The sequence below is a fragment of the Pelophylax lessonae genome (assembly GCF_965119305.1).
Source record: "Pelophylax lessonae genome assembly, chromosome: 1".
Taxonomy (NCBI): domain Eukaryota; kingdom Metazoa; phylum Chordata; class Amphibia; order Anura; family Ranidae; genus Pelophylax; species Pelophylax lessonae.
Window position 1 is genome coordinate 613,787,153 of NC_138768.1, and position 14,045 is coordinate 613,801,197.

A 14,045-nucleotide genomic window follows, 5' to 3' on the forward strand; every position below is an offset into this window, starting at 1 on the left:
AAATGATTAGTTTGTGTTTGCTCTTTGGTTTTTTAGGAGTGTTGGTGGCCAAGTAATGGCCCTGGTTAATGTAGGCATTTATACACACGTGCTTCTCGATCTCCAAACATATGATTTCATGTAAATTTAGATAACTCAATGTTCACATAACGACCCAAGAAAAGGTCTCCCTTCAAATGTAGCTTCAAAACAAGTCTCAAGGCTAACATAAACCAAAGCCAACATACTAACAATTACAGACCACACCACTCGACTAAACAAATACAACACAAAAGACATTCGATGTGTACACCAAAAAGAAAACTTGGGTAATAAAATAAATGTTTTAATAACACATGTGGGTGTCTACCAACTGTAGCGTACAAAAAATATATTACAATATATAATAGAATGAACTAAATTGCCAATGTAACATTTGTGTTGCAAAGAGCAACATACTTTAATTTTATTTAGATAAACATATTTTATGTGTTTTATAATTTTTTTTGAGGTTTTCACTAAAACAAGTCTTTTTTGTAAACATTTTTGGTTTAGTTTGTTACCAAAAACAACAAGGCTTTTTTGTAAACATTTTTGGTTTAGTTTGTTACCAAAAACAACAAGGCTTTTTTGTAAACATTTTTGGTTTAGTTTGTTACCAAAAACAACAAGTCTTTTTTGTAAACATTTTTGGTTTAGTTTGTTACCAAAAACAACAAGTCTTTTTTGTAAACATTTTTGGTTTAGTTTGTTACCAAAAACAACAAGGCTTTTTTGTAAACATTTTTGGTTTAGTTTGTTACCAAAAACAACAAGGCTTTTTTGTAAACATTTTTGGTTTAGTTTGTTACCAAAAACAACAAGGCTTTTTTGTAAACATTTTTGGTTTAGTTTGTTACCAAAAACAACAAGGCTTTTTTGTAAACATTTTTGGTTTAGTTTGTTACCAAAAACAACAAGGCTTTTTTGTAAACATTTTTGGTTTAGTTTGTTACCAAAAACAACAAGGCTTTTTTGTAAACATTTTTGGTTTAGTTTGTTACCAAAAACAGCAAGTCTTTTTTGTAAACATTTTTGGTTTAGTTTGTTACCAAAAACAACAAGTCTTTTTTTGTAAACATTTTTGGTTTAGTTTGTTACCAAAAACAACAAGGCTTTTTTGTAAACATTTTTGGTTTAGTTTGTTACCAAAAACAACAAGGCTTTTTTGTAAACATTTTTGGTTTAGTTTGTTACCAAAAACAACAAGGCTTTTTTGTAAACATTTTTTTTTTTTTTGGTTGCCAAAAACAAGGCTTTTTTTGTTTTTTTTGTTTTTTTGAGTCCCAAAAAAAGGGGTTTTTTTAAATTTTTATATTTTTTTTGGTTGCCAAAAACAAGGCTTTTTTTGTTTTTTTTTTTGTTTTTTTGGGTCCCAAAAAAAGGGTTTTTTTTTAATTTTTATATTTTTTTTGGTTGCCAAAAACAAGGCTTTTTTTGTTTTTTTTTTGTTTTTTTGGGTCCCAAAAAAAGGGGTTTTTTTAAATTTTTATATTTTTTTTGGTTGCCAAAAACAAGGCTTTTTTTGTTTTTTTTTTTGTTTTTTTGGGTCCCAAAAAAAAGGGTTTTTAATTTTTTATTTTTAATTATAATTTTTTTTTTTAAGGGAGAAATGTCACATTGCTGGGTACAATAACAAAACCAATGAAAAAAAACTATGATCTTTTTAACGGGGTGACATTCCGCACAAATGGCTCCTTTGGGTCTGGAGCAACCCCCGAAATGTTTTCTAAAACTAGAATTCGGTCAATACACCATGTCACATACTCCAAAAGATCCTCATATGTGAGGTGGGTGTGCCCTGGGTAGAAAAAGACATAACAATTAGTTTTAGCCAAAATGATCCAAACAACGATTGTAATTAATGTGCCTCAACAAATATGCTTAGGAGTCTATTGTTTGGCTTTTATCAACACTCTGAAGCAAATATGCTAAATTGCTGTTGTAAACCTTGAACTCAAACTTTCACAGCAAATTGGTCAAAAGGTTACATAAGATGGCTTGGAATGTTAGGAGCAGTTCCACCAAAGCTAAGTAAAAGGCTTTTCTTCATGTCAACACAAGCAATCATTTAGAAGAATGTAAGGTGTTTTGGGTTCAATTGGTCAACACGATACATGTGCACACATTTATCTCTATCACCATTGGAGTTTGTGTAGCGTTCTCTCTCCCTCTTACTGTCTATAGATTGAACCTGACACATAGTAGAGACTTACCCTTTGGAATTCGGAGGGCCAGTTCTGGCCGGAGGAGATATGTCTGCTCCCCTTTATGTTTTTCCGCCATCCCAGCTGTGTTAAGAGAAAATAAAAAATGTATCTAAAAATCGAATCACGCTAACTGTAGGTTACGCAGTCATGAAAACGCTCTAACACCCACTCATTACCCCTCCACATTTCCCTGACAGTTAGATTTAGACTTTGATATGGTGGTGATGCAGATTTGTACAGTGCAAGCGTCATTCTACTGGGTGAAGCTTGTAGCGTTAAGGATACGTACTCCCTGCTTTGGTGCTGATTGTGTTTTTCGGATGTTTTTTGTGCCTCAGCCCTGCCTGTTCTAAGTGTTGGAAACATATCATTTTGGGAGGGCTGCGGAAAACTAATCAGGTTAGACTTACACTCTCTAGGTTTTTGGGGACAAGAGAAATAACAATCCTCCTTTTTACATGGCCCCTGTACACACCTCTAGGCACCTCCCTCCTGTTGTTTGACCCCACAGCAGGCAGCTTGCTATGGAGGCACATGAGATGAAGCCAAGCACCCTGTGCCTGTTCAGGCACTAGGCTGTGAGCCAGCCTTGCCCCCCTCCCTTCCAATGGTCTCAATGATTAGGAGTGACAGCATCAGGAGGCAATATTGGCATGCTGTCACCTCAGTTAAGGAGGAGGGGGAGTCTGTTCCAGACAAGTATTAGTGCAAAAATTTGGACCGTAAAAAATGGTCCCAGTAAGTCTTAGGGGGAATATGCACACCTATCACTTGGAATACTAATGCATAGAATGCATTCACATAAAGAACCTGCTGCCTTTAGAACAACTTGAAGCCTGAGCGGGGACATACACAGTTAGCATTTCTCCACTTACTAAGTAGACACATTACTGGAAAAGCACACAACTTACCATCATCAGGTTTTTTTTGGGCCCCTGAAGTGGATGGCGTGGCTGGCTCTGGAGAAACTGCACAAAAAGAACACAAATTGTGAACTGGAATGTGGTACATTACCGAGGAAGAGTATTTATGAAAGATTGACAAACACACATTTTCAGTGTTGACTAAATCAGGACATGATTAAATTACAATGTCCACAAAAAATTTACAAGTACAAAGCACACCATTTCCAATGTAGAGAAACTAACACCAATTTAGAATAGGGTGGCTTGAGATAACTTACAAAAGATAACATGTCCTGTAAAGCTCCCCAAAACCACCTTTCAAACATGAAGGTTAAGCAAGAGTGTTTCATGACCAACCTTCCTGTCACATATAGCAAAACTACACTTGCTTAGACTCCAACTTAGATTATCCTAGATACACATCATCCTAGCACACACAATTCATGTGAGAATCTAATTTTAGGTACTTACAGACTAGTTCAGGGGAGCCTGGAGTGGGGGAGGATGGGGGAGACCCTACATGGGGGGATGGTGTCCCTTCATGGGGGGATGGCGTCGTATCTCCTAGAAACACAAAGACACAAATACAATCCTTGAACCAAAGCTATTTGATAAAGGCACACAGAAAGTAGTTGGGAAACATTGAAGGTAGTAGTAGTAGCAGCCCCTCTTCCCCAGTCCTCCACAACTAACATCCTCAATGTCAGCTGCTACATAACCCCAATGGCAAAATATAGATATTACAGCCCTTAGATTTCCCAGGACACATTGAACACACAAACACATGTAGAATACTTACTTCCCATTTGAGGAGAGCCCAGGTCCTCATCCGGTTCAGACCAATTGGCCTCTTCTTGGGCAACAATGTGTTCCTGGCCTGGATCCAGGCGACTTGGCCCTGCCTGAGGCTCCTCTCTTGCTGAAGTTACATCAACCACAAAAGAAAACAAAACAAACAATCATTCCTCCAAGTTCGACCTAATACACAACACACCAGCACATCCACATTACTTACAGGGGGCCTGAGAAGGCTGAGCCTCCACATCCTGATCACTGGTTTCTAAAATAAAAGAAAAACATTATATATTATTTATGGACACAAATAGGCAGTAACCTCTCATCATGCTAGCACCATACTCAATGCCCCTACAATTCAGAACATAGAAGTGCACTTACACCAATGAGATGCATTGACCATGTTTTAAAACAGGAGGGCACCATGCAAATTAAGCGGGCGCCTAAGGCCTCGCACCTACAGGGGCCTTGCGGCCAGTGGCGGAGCACCAACATTTCGAAGGGCGCAGTCAGGGAAATCTCCCAAATAAAAAGATTGCTTTCAATCCTCGGATCAAAAAGTTGCAGCAGTGTGCTGCAGTCCCTTCACTGCGTCTGCCAGGTGTCTGTTGTCCGCTGACACTTACTCCTCCTTCTCTGCCTGGGGATTGGCCGTCTGATCATGTTATCCTAAGATGTGGAGGAATCGGTAGGTGTGTACCTGCACCAGTAGGAAGTGACTGGCCGGTCAACTCACTCTGCTATCATCAGTTGTTGCTCTGGGAGGAGAGCTCCGCCCTGGACCCGGAACATACAGGTAACCAGGCCCAGACTTGATATTTTGCAGGCTGGTCATAGATTTGTTGTGTCCACTATGCAAAGGGGTTGAGTAGCCCCAGGGAAGTTGGAAGAGTCTGAAAATGGTTGGTGGAGGAGGAGGGGAAGAAGGCCCTGGGTGGCTGGGGGACAAGGAGAGGGCCCCTGGGGGTTTTCTAGAGGAGGAAAGATCCACAATGACGCCAGAGTCAATTGCCAAGGAAGAGAGTGGAGCTGAGCAAGTCCTGCCTATCTGACATGAAAGCCAAACATGGTGTAGATGGAGCCCTTTGCCCTACACAATGACAGCACCGGAGGTGGAAGGTGAGTGGTAGCGGGTATTTGACATTATAGAGCATATGGGCTCTGTCCATTATTGGTAGTTTTGTTTGGAGTTGTCCTTTAGATGTTTAACTGTGTTGTTTTTGACCCGAGCTGTGAGGGACTGAGGTATGACAGCCCACTATGCTGAGACTTATAGTGCCCTAGAATGTTGAGGACTGAGGAATCCTTAGTCACTAACAGAGGGCACTACAAGTCTTAGCATAGCAGGCAGTATTTCCTCATTCCCCTACAGAGAGCATTACAAGTCCAAGCAGGTAGCCTTCTGCAGTGGGACTTGTTGTGCCCTTGACTGTGGTGGACTGAGGAAGGGAAGTGTAAGAGGGTCTCTGTAAGCTCAGATTTATGGGGGAGTTTTGGGGACCACAGAGTTCCCTTTTACACCAGAGTCCACAGCTTCCCCCCTCAAATAATGGTTCCCAGAACTCTAATTACATCAGAGTCTTCACACTTCCCTCTTACAGTGTAGTAAGTCTGGAGACTCCGATGTAAAGGGGGCTCTGTAAAATGTGATTATAGATTTGAAATTTCTACCATTTTTATTTTCTACTTACGATCCACAATTTTCAGCTGCTCAAATGGCTCGCTGCCTTGTAAGGCATATTGGAGTGTGGCCGTCCTCCTCCTCCCCTTCTTCACCAAAAGCACAAGAGGGTGCCGGCCGTCCGCTTTGGCTAGAAGCAGAAGAAAAAAAAAAAACATAAAAAATACGAATGTACATAGTAGTATTAAAGGTTGTGAAGAGACACTTGATGGAGGTAGGAAAGGTAGGAGCGAGAGGGAGGGGGGGGGTGTGTTGGTATTAGTGTTGTTGCATAGCTAAACACATGTCCACCTACCCAAAAAAATGTAACCTATCTGGTCACATGTAATGTATATTTTTACTTACCGGAGATTTGCTCCACAGCCTTTATCAGGAGCCTGGGTGAGCGCCTTTTGGCATCACTCCAGGCCCGCTGCAGATCCACCATATCAGCCTGGAACTGAAATCTCCGCTGCAGCCTCATCTGGACACGACACATCATCTTGTGCTTTTGGTGAAGATGCATATTAATGCTATCATACCCCCAGAGGAGGAGGAGCTGTGGAAAGAGCAGTGTATGTTTGAGTCCAAGTATGTCCAAAATAGTACAGTCTTCAAATAACATGCTAGGTCGTCTTTGAGATATTGTAGAACAAAGAATTCCATTTCTGGTGATACATATACATCGATGTCCAAATCTACCTCCATGACATAGGTTGCCCCACACTGGTGATTTCCTCTACATGATATAGCCATTTTCTCAATTGGCCTTTCATGACACACCCAGGGCCGCCATCAGGGGGGGACAGGCAGTCACTGTATTTACAACCTTATTGCTGTCCATTTAGCAGGGTGAAAGTAACTTTACACACATGTAGCATAGGTATCAACTTTTGTCACCATGTTAAAAGGACAGCAGTATGGGTAGCATTACAGTGACTGTTATTAGTCCAGGCTCACTAAACTAGCCAATGCTTGGAAAAGCAAGCCATGCAGATTGCTTTTCAGGTCCCTTTTAACATGAGCTGTCTGATTGGGTGTGGCTGTTAATTTTTGACGCAGACCTGATAAGCCCCTCAATTCTCCTTTATGGAGTGTTATATGTAAATGGGATTGCTTCATTTGAGATGCAGATTTAAACTATGTATGGCCAGGCTGAAGGTACCCAAGTGGATTGCTCGATCACCTGGAGGACAACGTACAACCAGTCTGTCAGATTTTACACACACTTATCGCTAGCATCTCTTGTAGCCACTAGCAATAATCACTGTGTTTTCCTGGCAGGGGCAGCACCGGGTGAACACAATGGCTCCGCAGGAGGGTTTCCCCTGTCTGTGTTGATGGTGGAATCAAGGCAAAATGTTTTTCCTGCAAGCCACGGGACAAACAAAGATAGTTTTGTAATTAATCCATGATTTTGCCAAAATGGAAAAAAAAAGAGGTTTGCTTTGTATATTCTTAAGTTTGCTACATAACTAGAACATGTAACAGTGTTATATCATTGCATGAGATTTCCCCTCACTTCCTGTCTTGGTGTCACCACGACAGGAAATGAGGGAATCTCCCGTGGGGATATAGCCAGCAATTCTTTCCTTTTATATATACTATGGACATTATAAGGCAACAATTGCAAGCTATTTCCCCACAGTGATATTCCCCTCACTTCCTGTCTTGGTGACACTAAGACAGGAAGTGAGGGGAAATCTCATGCAATGATATCACCCTATTAGAAATTGGAGTTCCGTCTAAAAAGTATACATAAAGTAAGCACTTGGTTTCCAAAGTGGCAAAATTATGGAGGAGTTAAAACCCCATAGTGTGATTGGGGAATCTGACGCTGTGCTCCTACACTCCTCAATGTGTCTGTTCATTATGCTGTGCTGAATTATCCTTGATTCGCAATTCCTGCAAGAGTTGCACATGGTATGTGGGAGATGCGAATTTAAGGTGGCATAATTATCCACACAATCACACATAATCCTTTTTAAAGGTCCCCAGCAGAATTTGATGGCATAGTGGTTCACAGCAGTGCCATCAAATTCCAGTTAGATCTGTAAATTAACAAAGCAATGTGATCTGGGGGTGTATTTAACTTGCAATGGACACCCCCATTCATTATCATATGGCAGTGTGAGATGGGTGTGTTGGGAATGTGATCCATTAAGAAAAGTGATTATACACTCATGTGTTTCTTTTAGAGGGGATTTGTTCAAGGCAATCCTTTGAAGACATGACCATTCCAGATTTTTGTGATCACTGATTCCATCTCAGGTGAACCAATTAGCTGCTGTGTGCAGATCCAGCTTATGATGGTAAGAGTGTCAGACAAGACAAACGGGGCCGAGCTTGCAGTGTGTATGGATGTATGTAAGGCAATAATTTTTGGCATTATGCATTTAGGGAATATAATGTTTCTAATCTTGCATATATGAAAAGGGTCAATACATTTGTCTTTATCTAGACAGATTCCAAAGCGTCAGAGCAATCTGTCACAGATAATTGTGTTTCATTTTGTGTAAACGTTGAAACTAATCAAATCTATCTATATACAGGCATAGCCCACTTTAAGTACACAATGGGACCAGGGCATGTATGTAAACTGAAAATGTACTTAAAGTGAAGCAATCCCTTTTTTCTTTTCTCAATGCATGAAAATACACCAGCTCCATTGTAAATTTTGGCCACATTGACATAGCCTTACTCCGAAACCATGTGGGAGCATGTTAAGGGGATCCAGGACTATGACATGATAGATTACCTAGGCAAGCTGCCCAGCCACAAAATGGATATGGTGTAGTCCTGGGTACCCTCTCGTTGCTCCCTAAGTTTGTTATCCCTGTCACTTATGGTTTGTGAGCAGTGTCATGCCAAGCTGAACAAGCTGTGTCCTTACTCACGATTGTATATAAAGTGAGTGTACTTAAAGCAGGGTATGCTTATCTATATCTATATAGAAAGATCAGAGATGTGAACCTGTTCCCTATTATATACACTAATATATGGTATATAACATATTCTATAATGTATATATTGTATATAATGTATATATTGTATATAATATATACATAGTATATATATTGTCTCGAATATATATATTTTCTATAATATATATTTTGTGTGTGTGTGTGTGTATATATATACACATACATATATATATATATATATATATATATATATATACACATACATATATATATATATATATATACACATACATATATATATATATATATATATATACACATACATATATATATATATATATATATACACATATATACATATATATACACATATATACATATATATATATACATATATACATATATATATATACATATATACATATACATATACATATACATATATATATATATATATATATATATATATATATAGGGAACAGGTTCACATCTAGGAAGTTTCTATAACAGGAAGCTTCTAGATCACGTCTAATAGGCAGAAAGTGCATGCGCAGATCAGCAGACCAAAAGTTTCTTGCACACCCGCTAGATAAGCGACCCACCCATGCCCCCCACCACCCCCCACCCACCATCCCGCACATTCACACCCCCTCCTTACCTTACACACAAATGCCACAATTTCGGACGTGTAGAGCGCAGGAGCCATGATTGCGATAAGGGCCTGGACAATTTCCGGAAACGTGTGCACGCACCAAAAGTTTCGTTTCCGGTTTTATGTATAAATGTGAGAATGCGGGTTTGTATATTCGCGAATTCGCGAATAGTCACCATACACAACCATTAAGCATATTTAACTTAGAAAAAGAAATACAAATACATACATTTGTGGACACCAGAAAACTTTATTTAGACACATGAAGACATTTGTAAAAAAGATTGTAAACATGCTGTTTAATACACAAATACACAGCTCAAACATTTCACATGACATATTTTTGGCACAGTCTCCACAGTATCCCATTGAAGCCACAGATTTCTATTTTTCAAACAAAAACAACCTTTGTACAACATTTAGACCATATACATCGACAAAGAGCCCATAATCAACAGATGCATGTGCAGATTGACAGAATTATGTTAACAGCAATAAATACTTACAGAGAGTCAACACACAACACAGCCAAATCTCACCTCCATAAATAACAAAGGGCCACAAATGTGAACCATAAAGCATGTGACACACAAATATTTTGGACCTCTTCGTAGGTCAAATCTTTCCTGATGTCTGAGTGAGCTATATATAATCCAAGCAAACACACACCCAGAATGGTAACGCCCAGTCCAAAAATTAACTGTGTGTGTCCTGTGTGTTTTGGAGCATGCTCAGTTGCCAAAACAAGGGAAATAGAAATGAGGAGGAGGAGAGAGACCTAAACTGCCCAAATCCATGTATGTATGTATGTAGGTGTGTATAGTATATGTGAATTGATAAAATTCTCTCTTCAAGTTTGCTAGTCATTATTTAGAATGTTTAGATACAGGAATACATACATATATATACAATTACATGAGAGAGCGAGAGAGAGAGAAATATATATTTAGGGAAACAATTGAAACACACCTTTTGGGATTTGGGAAGTGAGATTGTGACGATTGAACAGATATGTAAGCCAACAATCTGACTCATCACTCATGAACATCCCTAAATTTGGCGTGGCAATTATATCAGGCGTTCTTATGTGCGTTTTGGCTGGCGTTTTCACAGGCGTTTTGACATGCATTTTTTGGGCAGGCATTGTTATATGAAATCACCTAAAAAAGCCCCAAAAACAGACCACAAACACCTACATGTGAACGTAGCCCGTTTGTGGGCGTTTGAGGGGGATTTGTCCAGCTCAAGGATCAACTCCCAAAACAGGCAAAAAATCCAATCCTATTCAGTTCAATGGCCCCTGTTCCCATGTGAGCATTTTGCCGGCATGAGGAAAACACCCAACGCTCACTGAGAAATAGCACAATGATTAGGGAGTCTGCCTTCCTGCTGTAGGTTTGTAAGTTCGAATCCGGAAGGAGCCCTCTGTATGGGCAACACTTGGATATCTCCAATTCTCCAAATGTTGACATCAATAATTTTGTTCATGTTTGAAAAAGGCATGTGTATCAGCAAACTTTTAATCTAAAGACATGAACAAAATACAAAAGATGCCAGTCAATATGTAGCAATATCGTGAGCTAAAGCTCTATTTGTTTGTTGGGCATACTTTGCTAATTAGCCAAGTATGAGATATATATATATATATACCTTCAGTTAAATGTGTATTAAAATGGTAACACTTGGCCATACCCATATGGAAGAAAATGTAGTATTTGCAATATATTTCTAAAAAAAAATTCTTTGGAAACACATAAAATATTGTCAAAATTGTGACATTTCCTTGATATGTGTGAAATGCTAATAATCTTTCTTTGAAATATGTTTTACATCTATTTTTTTTCTATCTGACGACCAATTCCCCAATGTAATATTTTGTGGGTTTTTTCAGATAATGTGGAGGTTCTATATAAACACTGTAGATTTGACTGCTATGATTTCTGAGTTAGCAGGAAAGGTGTATGGAATGTGATGGTGTTTACTAAGGGATCCCTTGTTGGAAGTGTGCATGTTTTTCCAATTCCGCCGGTTTTTGCCATTTTCTATGGGCGAGACAGCGGATTTCCAAGCGGTATTCAAAAAAAATTTGACCCAAAATCGCGCTGGCGAAATTTTTGGAGCCTATTTGGCGTTGCGCATGCGCACATTCGCGCGTTCGCAGCTCGAGGCTGGAGGAGCTGTTTAACCTTTCTACACTTTCGCAGATATCTCTCTTTCTAAGTCAGTTTTTGACATTTTTTAAACGCAAGTCATCTCCAAATTGACTTCCACACCTTCCACAGTGATTTGGGATTTTTGGGGGTACAGGGGAAAATTTGGCTAAACTTTAGTCGAGCTTTTAGCTGGCGTGGTTTTAAGTCGCGCTCTGACCATATTGCATCTTAATGAATCTCACACTAGGCGCTATTTTCCGCCCGCCGTTCTTTGAATGCCAATTTCAGACTTAAATAATCGCCGGTTCGCAAAATCCCGCCGAAACGCCAATTCGCCGTACTATGAATTAGGCCCAAAATGTTTGGAAGTTTCACCCTTGAGTGAATCTTCCCAATTCAATTTCAACCTTATACTTGGCAAATCAATCTCTAGTCAAAAGTCACAGACCATCACAGTACATGCACGCTTATAGGATTTGAAAATAAAGATCCTTTAACTTCCACTGAGCTCTGTATTTATGCCAGGACACATTAATCTACTAGTTAATTAAAGTGAATGCAAGTAAAATGCACATAGTGCTAAATACTCTGGTTCGGAAGAGACTGAAGCCAAAAGATGATTTGGAAAAAAGGCATTTGCTAAAACAATATGTACTGTACTAAAATTCAAGAAATACAAAAGTATATCTTATTTACAGTGTTAAGATAACAGTCCGTATAAACAAATTTTATTCACTTCGATCAGAGGTAGGCAACCTTGGCACTACAGCTGTTGTAGAACTGCAAGTTTCATGAGGCACTGCAAGACTCTGGCAGCCACAGGAATGCCTCCCATGGGCAGAGACCTGATGGAATTTGTAGTTTCAGCACAGCTGGACAAGGTTGCTTACCCTAAGTTAGATATACTGTACTGTCAACTGTCATGGCATGTGCAGAAGGGAGTTTCTGCTATGGCTCTCGGTTATGTTGTAGGGACCGGTTTAGGGTGTAGATCCTATGAACAGTGTAACTATGTCAAGAGGGTACAGTCTAGCCTAATGTCTGCACATAATTAGTAATTTGCCTGCCTCATTTCTATCAGACCATAGAGCAGGGTCTATCAGACTGCAGCTTCTATGGACACAGGGCCCAGTGGTAGCAGACTGGCACAACATACTGCAACAACTTAGAAGTAAGAGGAAGGGGTGTGCACAGAAGTAGAAGAGGGGTAAATGGGCTGATTTTGTTGAGTAAACTAAAATGACCAGGCCAGATATTCCATTACTTTTTCTGGATAACAACATGCCAGACTCTGTTTTCTAACTCGATGGGTTGCAACACTTTCAAGCAGATTTTAATCAGCTGCCAGGGAGAACTCAGGAGTTAGACTTTGTATCCACAATAATGAAGGGTAGTGTCTTGTTAGAAGTCACGTCCCAGAGCCAGTAGAATATCTAACACTAAAATGGCAGCTAAATTATTTACTATGGGAGTTTACAATAGTACTAATTTTTGCTGTCTATGTTCCTCCAAGTGCTAAGGCTAATGGTGCAGTGAAGGAGCATCATGACAACTTATTACTTCAAAATAGGCACCTGTTTGTGTTTGCTGTTGGTTTAAATTCTGACAGTTTGACAGACTTTCTACTAAAGACTCAAAAACATGTCACTAATGTCATTGAGAGAGTGAACAAGCTTAATCAAGTATATACATACAGATGGGAGATATATATCTCTTCCCCACCTCAGTCTTTGTGACTTTATTCCTGTCATGTTAGTTACTGCCTACCTTCCCTTGTTATAAGTCATTAAACTAACAAAGACTATTATGGTGTTGCCTAGTGACCCTGCCTCAATACTACAGGACTGTTTTGAATGCACAAATTTGCAGGTCTTTAAAAACACAAGTGACAAGTGTCAAAGATATGAACCTGAAGGAATACAATTCATCTGTTATATACTATATAAGCAAGAGTGTGAAGGATGTTACTTCACCTAAAACTATTATTCTCTACGCTATCCAGAACCCCAGGATAAATGTTAAGGTCTGCTTTCCATCGAACGCCTTTGATTCCACATTCAAGTCTGGAGACACATTTGAAAGCAGCAAGAAAAAGCCTCATTGTAAGTATAAGGAGGGCTAAGGCTAGCTATGCCCTGAGAATTCAGTTATCGCTTTCCACCAATGACCCACAGAGCATCACCAATTACACCAATAGTGATTCAGGATCCTTCCCTTCCTGATGCTCTGAACATTTTTTATGCTCATTTTGAAGATTTCAATGCATCCTCTAGCTCCAGGGTCACTTCTCCACCAAGTGAGCTGTCTCTCAGTGTGACCATAGCAGAGGAGAGAAGTTTACTTCAGAAAGTTAACCTCTGCAAGGCTGCAGGCCCAGATAATATTCCAGGCTGGGCCATTAGAGACATCTTTAAAAACTCCCTCTCTCAGGTGACTGTCCATTTTTGTCCCAACATAAATACAAAACAGCGTAATGCCTGAATGACTATCCCCCAATAGCACTAACCTAACATTTACAAAATGCTTTGAAAGGTTTGTCATGGCTAATATAAAGAAGCCCATTGACTTCAGAGTAGACTCCATCAGTATGCATAAAGACAAAATCCATTCACTGCAAATGCTCATTGGTGGTTCACCATGCTCTTACTCACTTAGAGAATAAGGTTTCTTATGTTAGACATTTCTTTTTTTACTTTAGTTACATCTTTAATGCTATTTTTCCACAAAC